Source organism: Lycium ferocissimum, chromosome 11 (genome assembly GCF_029784015.1).
Source record: "Lycium ferocissimum isolate CSIRO_LF1 chromosome 11, AGI_CSIRO_Lferr_CH_V1, whole genome shotgun sequence".
NCBI lineage: Eukaryota > Viridiplantae > Streptophyta > Magnoliopsida > Solanales > Solanaceae > Lycium > Lycium ferocissimum.
In genome coordinates, this window is record NC_081352.1 from 43,477,405 (window position 1) to 43,486,856 (window position 9,452).

Below are 9,452 nucleotides of genomic sequence, written 5' to 3' on the forward strand. Positions count from 1 at the left end.
AACATAGGCGCCCGTCTCCGGCGCCAAAACACATCATACTTCGCAGTGGGAATATCTCCGAAACAAATCATAACATACCAAATGGCCATATCGAACATAATCGGCAGATGTCGGCATAAGCGTACATGGCACATCATACACCACAACCCGTACGCACGTATATACCGCCCCCTCACCGGGCGCGCGCGAACAATGCGAGACATACGCTTGAGAACATATCGGCCCGGCCGGGCTCGGTGTGGGAAATATCGAGGCATCCACGAGTGGAGTAGTGAGAAACTAATGCAATAAAAATAACATATATATTTCAGAGAGACTCAATGAGGCATAGCGAATGACAAATCAAAGTGATGAAATCGGACGGAAGCATAGTACGTACCTTTCGGACATCACGGTAGGTTATGTCGGTAACGTTCGGATTCGTGAAATCGAACACATATAGGACTTAACGGAATATTTAAAACGATTTTTAAGTAATAAATAGAGGAGTAGTTAAAACGTTTCCTTTAAAGCCGCTCGAAGACAAGTCATAGACACAGAAGGGTAAAATCGGAAATAGTGGGCCCACCTCGGTCAAATGAGGTGGCGTACTTAAATCACGTTCGTTGAACTTCATAATATCATTAGTAAGTGTTTTAGAGTGATCGGATTAGATTTGTACAAATTCTAGATGTCTAAAATCAATCTAGTCAAATGTGACCTAATTAAGTTCAATTCCGTTGAATGAAAAAGGCTCAATTTTAGATGTAGATTCCGAGAGATAGGAGCGACTCCAAGGGCCAAATCCGAAGCTAACACACCTAAGTCGTGCCATGAAAAGGAAATGAAAAGCTTTACATACCTTTCTTGTCCTTTGCACTTGCCAAAACTTCAATCCCGTTTCGTCAAAAATCCGCAAATGGTCACTTTGACCAATTACTATTCATGAGACTTAGGAATTCTATTCTTGACCAATACTTGTCCATAAAAATTCCGGCGCACCTCCCCTATAAATACGACACCCCGAGAATTAAACCAATTTCAAAACAATCAACAACAACCCAACAACAACATCAACAACCACAACAAAACACAATATGATACAACTAATCAACTTTCCAACACAATGCAATAACTTCCATTCCAACTTCACATGTCCAAATCAATACCATCATATTCACATTCATTACTAACTAGAATCGTTACAATGCCATTTGGGAACATTTCATACCATTTTTGCAATATATACACAAATTACACAAAATACACAACTTTCCACCAAAGTCATAATTTATCCAAATCTTCTAATCTTCAACATACATATTCATAACATATTTCCATCTTCCAAGTTCATCAACAATCATCATAATTCACACCCTAACAACTTAATTATCATAAGAACATAAAATCATACTAAGACGACATAAGCTTCTACATTCCATTTCAATGCTAACTTTCATCATTTTACCTTCATTTGCATTGCATGGATCGCCACAACACAACTAACATATTAAACAAACTTAATTCATTTCCACCCCAACTTCCATGTACCACACATGCCTATACCATGCATTTCCATATTCCACCAACTTCATCCAACTTTCATTTCCAATATAAATTCCATCATAACCACAACTAAAATTCAACATAAAATTCAACCCATCCTAACTACACAACATTACATATATTCGGCCACATGCACACATGCACTTTCGCCATGCAAACTTCCATATTTCTATCTATTCTACTCATTTTCATATATTACAACACAAACAAACCTTCAAAACATAATTAGAAGGGATGAATTCTTACCTTCTTCTCCAATCTTCTTCACTTGAGTAAGTTGTCCATTTGAAGAAACAAGTCCTCTTCCTTCCAAACCAACCACACTAGGTTGTAGAGGACACTTAATTTAGTAGGAAAACCACAAGACAATAATTTTTGGATCAAAATTTTTGAAGGGGAATTTTGGAGAGTCATGGCCGAATGGCCTTCTAATTTTTGCTCCTCTTGTTCTTGTTTTTCTCCTTCTTTCTCTTGTCTTGAAAATTCTAGAGAATTAAAGAGTCTTTGCTCCTTTATATAATTAACTTGTCACATGACCATGCACATGGCTCAAGATTTAATTTTTCTCCAAGCCATGGCCTAGCCACCACCTTGGGTTGGGCCAAAATTTTCATTCATTTTATGTTGCTAATTTTCCAAGCCCAATTTTATTTGCTCCATATTTTTGATAATTCATGAAACCATTTTCCAAAATTCCAATTTTGCCCTTAGTCTTTTCCGATATTTCCACATCTACATTTTCCATAACCAACTTATGAACCAAACAAAATCAATACATTACAATGTCCTTAATCTTCCTTAATATTTCCGCGTCAATATTTCCTTAAACATCCCATGCATACTAAGTAGAATCCAATTAGAACCTTAATTCCTACCATTCCGAATCATTTTTAATTTTTCCGAATACATACAAAATGCGAGGTATAACAGGTAGTGAGAGTTATTGGCCACCGGATCCATTTTCAATGGTTGCAAATAAAACATTTATCCGTAAATTCAGAAAGAATGCATGTTCGCGTATTCATAATGAAATGGATGTTCCACCGGGGAGATACACTCGAAAATGCTCATTTTGCAATTATGTTGGTCATGATAAGCGCAAGTGTCCCTTACGGCATAGTGGTCAAACTACATCTCGTGGTGGAAGTACCTCTCGTGGTGGAGGAAACTTTCGTGGTGGTAGATCTAGTGGTGGTGGCACATCTCGCGGTGGTGGCGGAAGATCAAATCAAGGGCATTAATTGATGAATGTTTTTTAAGTTTTTTTTTACTTTGATGATTGTATTTTAAAAAGTTTGGGTTTCTTATTAATGAACAAGTTTAAGTATTTTCATCTACTCAAGGTTATGAATGATGCAATTTAATTAATTATTTTTTTTTTGTATGAATGCCGTCATTTTGACTAACTTGTGATTAATTATTAATGAACAAGTTTAAGTATTCGTAAAGAACTTCAAGCTAATGACACCGAGCCTTCAAACGAAAATGGCGTTGAAAGACTTTTCAACCACTAAAACGGCCATCCGAACTTTTGTGTATCTTTGATGTATTGATCCTACTTTATTAATTGCACAAAAATAAGTAGGGTTCTATATAAAATATTGAAGTTTCGGGGTCAAGCATGATTAATCTACATGGTCAAAGACGTTAAAAAGTGTAATGGAAGAAGGGTTAACCAAAACTAAAAAAAAAAGAAAAGACGGACACATTTAGCGAAATTAAAGGCTTTAAAGATAGTTTGATAACTTTATTTTTGTTAGGATATTTTAGTTCAAAATATATTTTTTTTTGGGTCATTTTGGTTCCGGAGCCGTTTTTCTTGCACCAAGTAAATCCAATATATATGTAGATATTTGTTTTCTTTCTTATTTTATATAATACTTACAACTGCAACTGCTTGTTCCCTAAACGAAGAGGCAACTGAAATTTTACTCGTATCACTTACACGTAACACAAAACAAAAGAGTCAACTCCTATCACGTGATGGCCCATAAGTGGAGCCCACAATTGGTGGTAGTGGAGGACCATGGATGGTCGCACGTGTTCATACTATTTTGGAGTCATTTGCACTTTTGTCCCTGTTCGGTGTTGGTCTTTAAAATCGAACTTATGTCTAGAGAGGATATAAATTACGCATCATAATATTCATAAGTTATTCGAGGCATGAATTCGATTTTCAAAGAAATTTTTTTTAAAGAACAGCCCATTTGAAGGGCAAAAATTAAAAGCCAATCCATGTGAAGGAGGTAACCGTGCAATTACTTCACTTTGCCAAGATGGATGCTTCTCTACCATTTAAGGCTAAGGGTCGTTGTCCCCATCAGTTTACATAAACCAATTTGTTAAACAAATAAAACACAAGGATTATGAGCAATTTACAGAAAAAGAAAATAAAAATGGTGTCCTCTCTCCCACCCCCTTTTTTCATTTAGACACATGTATATATAAAAGTTTACGGACGTACTTTTTGAATTAGATAAGCGATGACGAGCTTTTTGAGTCGAACAATTCTTTGATGCTCTTTGCTCATACAGTCCTACTTATAAAAAAATTGACAGATTAATCAGCTGTAACTTTTCTTTTTCTTTCACCATAAGCATTTTAGTTATATGTACAAAAAGAAAAACGAAAATATGTAGGTACCGACAAAATAACTTCTCACAAAAAAAAAAAAAAGACAAGAGGGTATCCTTATAAAATCATTAACGATGAATTATACTCTAACTGTCAACTCGCTTATACTCAAAATGCAGCTCGATTTTGGTTGTTTCATAGTTAATGGTTAACTCGCTTATACTCAAAATGCAGCTCGATTTTGGTTGTTTCATAATTAATGGTTAATCCTAAAATTGAAAGAGAACACTTACTTACACTCAATAATACACCAAAATTATAATATTAATTTATTATGATAAAATGATGAATTAAAGTAATTACCTGTACTAATTAATCACGCTTAAGTGAAAAACTGTATGCAACACGCACATTTATAAATCTCTTCCCCAACGAAGATATTAGGTATAAATAAGTTTTTCTTGCACCAAGTAAATCCAGTACAACAATAATATATTCAGTATAATCCAACAAATGAATCTGAAAAGGATAGAATGTACGCAGACTTTATCATTATCTTGAAAAGATAAGAAGGCTAACCCTCATAGATAGTATTTCTTTTCTTCCAAAAAGTATGTCTTTTCTTTCTTATTTTAATCCCTTATGCAACTACATGTTCCCTAAACGAAGAGGCAACTGAAATTTTACCTGTATCACTTACACGTACAGAGAACAAAAGAGTCAAGGCCCCATCACGTGATGGCCCATAAGTGAGCACCAACGCTATGGAGCCCACAATTGGTGGTAGACTGTAGTGGAGGTCCCACGTGTTCATATTATTTTGTCCATTATCTTTTTAAGGCCCCCACAAATAGGCCTTTTACACAAATGCTTCGTATCATTGGATAAAGACAAAAAGTGAAAAATTCCACAAATGGTAGGACCCACTATTGTAGTGTAGCTGAAATGGGAATCATGAGTGTTGGTTACTATTCATTGGTGGAATTTAGATGAGTCATGTATCAAGTTTGTGGATAAGCTCGACACCTGTCTCTCTCAGTTCCTACTAATGCGTGCCGATATTTTGTTTATCTCGCGATTCATTGTACATTCCGTCATTGTGAAAATCTCAGTACAAAATCTACTAAGTGTCGATTTTATAGAGTTCCTTCTTTTTTTTTTTTTTTTTTTGTACTTCATAGGACTGTGATTTGGTATTGAAATGGTCAATAAGTGGAAATGCAGATCTTATCCTTTGGTATTTAAAAAAAAAAAAAAATTGATTAAAAAAAAAAAAAAAAACAATCGTATTAGGAGGAACTTATATTCCCCACATTAGTGTAGAGGTCTTGTAAGCTACTTGTAATTAAGAGTATTCATATTATCATATACTTTTACTAGCATTTTTTTTTTCAAATTTATAATAATCAACCTCTAATTACGATTAAGGATTTCTATTAATAGTATCAATAACCTAAAATATTCTAAACATATCCTTGCTCTAACAGGTCCTACGACCCTCTCTCAACGAGTTGTCGGTAGTTTGCTTGAATTAAAATTTAATGAAAGCCTTTATTTCCTTCAATAATCTTATTTTGGTTTAAAGCTGGTTGTTTTTACATGCGTTTTATTTTCTCTTCACTGTATAGGCTTTTTGACATCCTTACAAAAGGTTTTTCATCACATTATTTTGAGGTACCTTGAGAAAATATTTATTCGTAATGAAACATCAAATAAGAAGGCATGTCAATTAGGAAGTGAGCAACATACGTTTTATGTTCAAACAAATAACTTTGCTCAAACCCCGTATTCGTTTGAATAATTTGTTGAATATGTATAAATTGTGACTTTAGAATCCAAGCACCTTAAACGAATTAATCCCGAATCCACAAACTTCAAATTTCGACTCCGTAATGGCCGACGTCAATATGTACTTTTTTATACTCCTATTAGTTTTAGGTGTCTTGAGTAATTAAGTGCATTCATATTTGTTGTGTGTGTCTCACCATTCATATTATGTTATTACAATTTATTAAATTTCTAAGTAGTATATGATATACTCAATATTTTTGTGTCAAATTAAACGTTAATTTAATTACTACCTACTAGAAATATATTATAGGAAATTTCAAATTGTTGAAGTTTTCCTAGTGGTTACACATTAGAAAAGGTTGAAATTTAGTCCCGACAAAGTATTGATGTGTGAGGCAAGTTGGAAATCAACATTCTATTTTTTTCACACAAAGACTAAGATTAGCTTAGAATATAATTGGCTAGCGCTTAATCAAGAAATTAGACATCAAACAATTTTAGATAGACACTAGAGATTAATTAAATCTTCAAAGATAAAGAAAGGTCCAAATGCCGGTTTATCTATTCAAAACTCATCATATAAAAATTCTAAATTTGTCACAACCATAGCTAGCTTTGTTGATAAATAGCGGTTTCATGAAATTAATTTTCTTTTGGCTAATGTAAAGCATCTGGGTTGAGTAGTAGCTTTCTTGAATGGACACGTTAATTTCTACACAGCATGGTTTTCTTGTCTTCTTTTCGAATAAACAGTAACCTTCTTTATCTTCTTTTTCCAAATAATAAAACAGCATGGTTTTCAAGTCGCGAGAAAATGAAGAAATATCGTAACGCCAATACATTGCAAACCACGTTAAAACCTCGATAACTTCACCCACCAGGCCACCAGTAATATCACAAATCCACCACTTTTTCAACAAGTTTCCTGTTTCAACTACCCTTCCTCTTTTGCCTATAAAAAGAACCTTCCCTTCATTCAATTCTCATCACTCACAACAAGCACTCTCAACCTTCCTTAAATCAATCAGTACTCCAACTGGCAGTAGTAGTAAATTTCTTATTTTTAACATATCAAAACAAAACAAACACTACTTATCATCATGAGTTACCTTAACCGCGTTTGGGTTGCAGCTACCGTAGCCGTAGTTAACGGCCATTCCGAGCACGGTCAGAAATTGAAGTCCGGCATCCAATCATTACACCATAGCAAAAACACTTCTCCGGCGCCGTCTCCGGTGATCTCCGGCCAATTTCCGGCATGTTGGGATCTGATATCGGCGAATTCATCGGAAGTGGAAAAGGCGAAGATAAGAGGAAACAAGCTGATGAATCCCTTCGACAAGTTATGTATTTAAGCTGCTGGGGACAAAGCTGAAGTGTGGTTGTAGATCGGAGATTTAATTTTCCGTTAGATTAACTCGGAGTGAGTTGACCGAGTTGACGAGGACGAATTAATTGAGTTAACTCGGCCGATCCTGTTTAAGACTCAGAACTATGATCTCTAATTGTAAATTTTGTGTATAGTTTAATTTAATTAACTATTGTAAAGTTAACTACTTTGAGACTTTTGTCCCACATGATAATGGAAAAAGGAAATAAAAATGTTTAGCGAAACAATATTTCCTTCTTTTGCTTGGATGATACTCCCTCCGTTTACTTTTACTTGTTACATTTTGTTTTTAAGATTTGATTGAGAAGTTACAACCATTATCCACTTCTCATATAGGTTTATCATCGTGCAAATGGTTAGTTAAATCTCTTGAATATGAGTGACTGAGTTTGAAGGGATAGTGTTCTGGAGCTTAACAGTATTCCATTGATTTTCATTGAGAAAATCACTTTTCTTGTTACAGACTTTGTATGATGTAGCCTCTACTCACTTGGTGAAATAGTCGATGACAATCAAGTTTGAAAAATATTAATATGATTGAAAAATAATCTTAAAATGTTGATCGAAATCCTTTCGAGAAGCGAATGGAGTAGCTTGTTGATAATACTAACTTTGTTGTTGAAAGATTGGTTTTGAAGGAGGTTAATTTGATTATCCATGTTTAGCTTCCTTTTTTCTTTCAATTTTGTGAATATTCTACAATTTGAACTCTTTATAACTAATTCGATTGTCTATTCTAGATCCAGTAATACTTGTTCATGATGAATCGGCAAAAGGTTCAGTAGCTAATTATATATCTGTAATGGAATGTTCGCATACCTTTTTTCTAATACCATATAAGTTGAACACTTCCTGAACTGACTTCTGGAACAGTTCCAACATAGGCTAAACCTGCCTATAGTTTAGATCCCTTGAAGTGGAGCAATTAGTTGTGAAAACATAATGACATTATTAGACTTCATCCATAGTTGTTATTTAGCTAATCCAGGCTTTGATTTTTTAATGGTGCTACAAAAAACAGTCCTGAATGTTCTCAAGATGAAAGTAAATAGGATAAACAAACAGCCATTTCCCGTTTGTTGCTTTGGAAATTGTTTGGACAGAATCTTCCATATAATTGTGGAAATGCCAGCAGATTTGCTAGTTCTTTTTACAGATCTTTTATGTTAGTATTATTTTATCATTATTTTCACCAGAGCCGTCTTAACAATATTGGGAGCTTGAAGCCAAATTTCAGATAGAGGTACTAATTTTTTTAAAAGGAAAGATCGTCATATATATTTTTATTTAAAATCTATATTTCTAACTTTTTTAGATGTGAATCAATTAATGATTGTTTTATAATCGATTTTTCTAATAATTCATTTTTAATTGATAATATAGCTAATTCATTCAATCTCTCTTGAGACTAAGATATAAGATTTTATCAATTCTAATTTTGAAAAACTTCTTTCAATCGAGACAACAATTTTATATATATCTTTAAATAAATATGGAGGCTCAAAATAATCGGACTGCCGTGATCGCTTTTATCGACTTTATAATGCCCATCCTTGATTTTTCCTTTTCGCAGTTTGCCATCTGTGCCGCTTGGCCTTTCATAAGTGAAGACAGAATAAAACGTCCATAATAAAGGCGTTTACTGTCTGTTTTTGATTCAACACACTTTCATTATAATGTCCGAGTAGACACTGCTACTTTCTCTTTAATACTATTATTTGATTAGATCATCGAATCTTTTATTTCTCTCTTATCTAGTAGTAATAATTTTGGGTAGCTTTACCTTCTTTTAGTAAAACCAACTTTATTTTAATTGTGGGGCCTGGTAAGTTAGTAGTACATCAATATCAATCGACAATAATTTATTATTATGTCACTGTCAATGGAGCAATCCTGTTTCTTTCTTCTTTGTCTTCTTATTTTGGGTTGTTCTCATTTACTAAATTTTCGTCGAAGAAATTAATAATACTGCTATGGGTCCCCCAAGAGAGTAACCTTCATAGATGAAACTTTGACTAACTTCATCTTAACAAAGTCGACATCTTGGACAAAAGAAAAGTCCATTTATATGGGAGCTTTACATGATCCTGAAAAGCCAGTTTCTTTTTCCCGACATCCTATAAAGCCATTTTATTTTTACTAGTATTTGTGG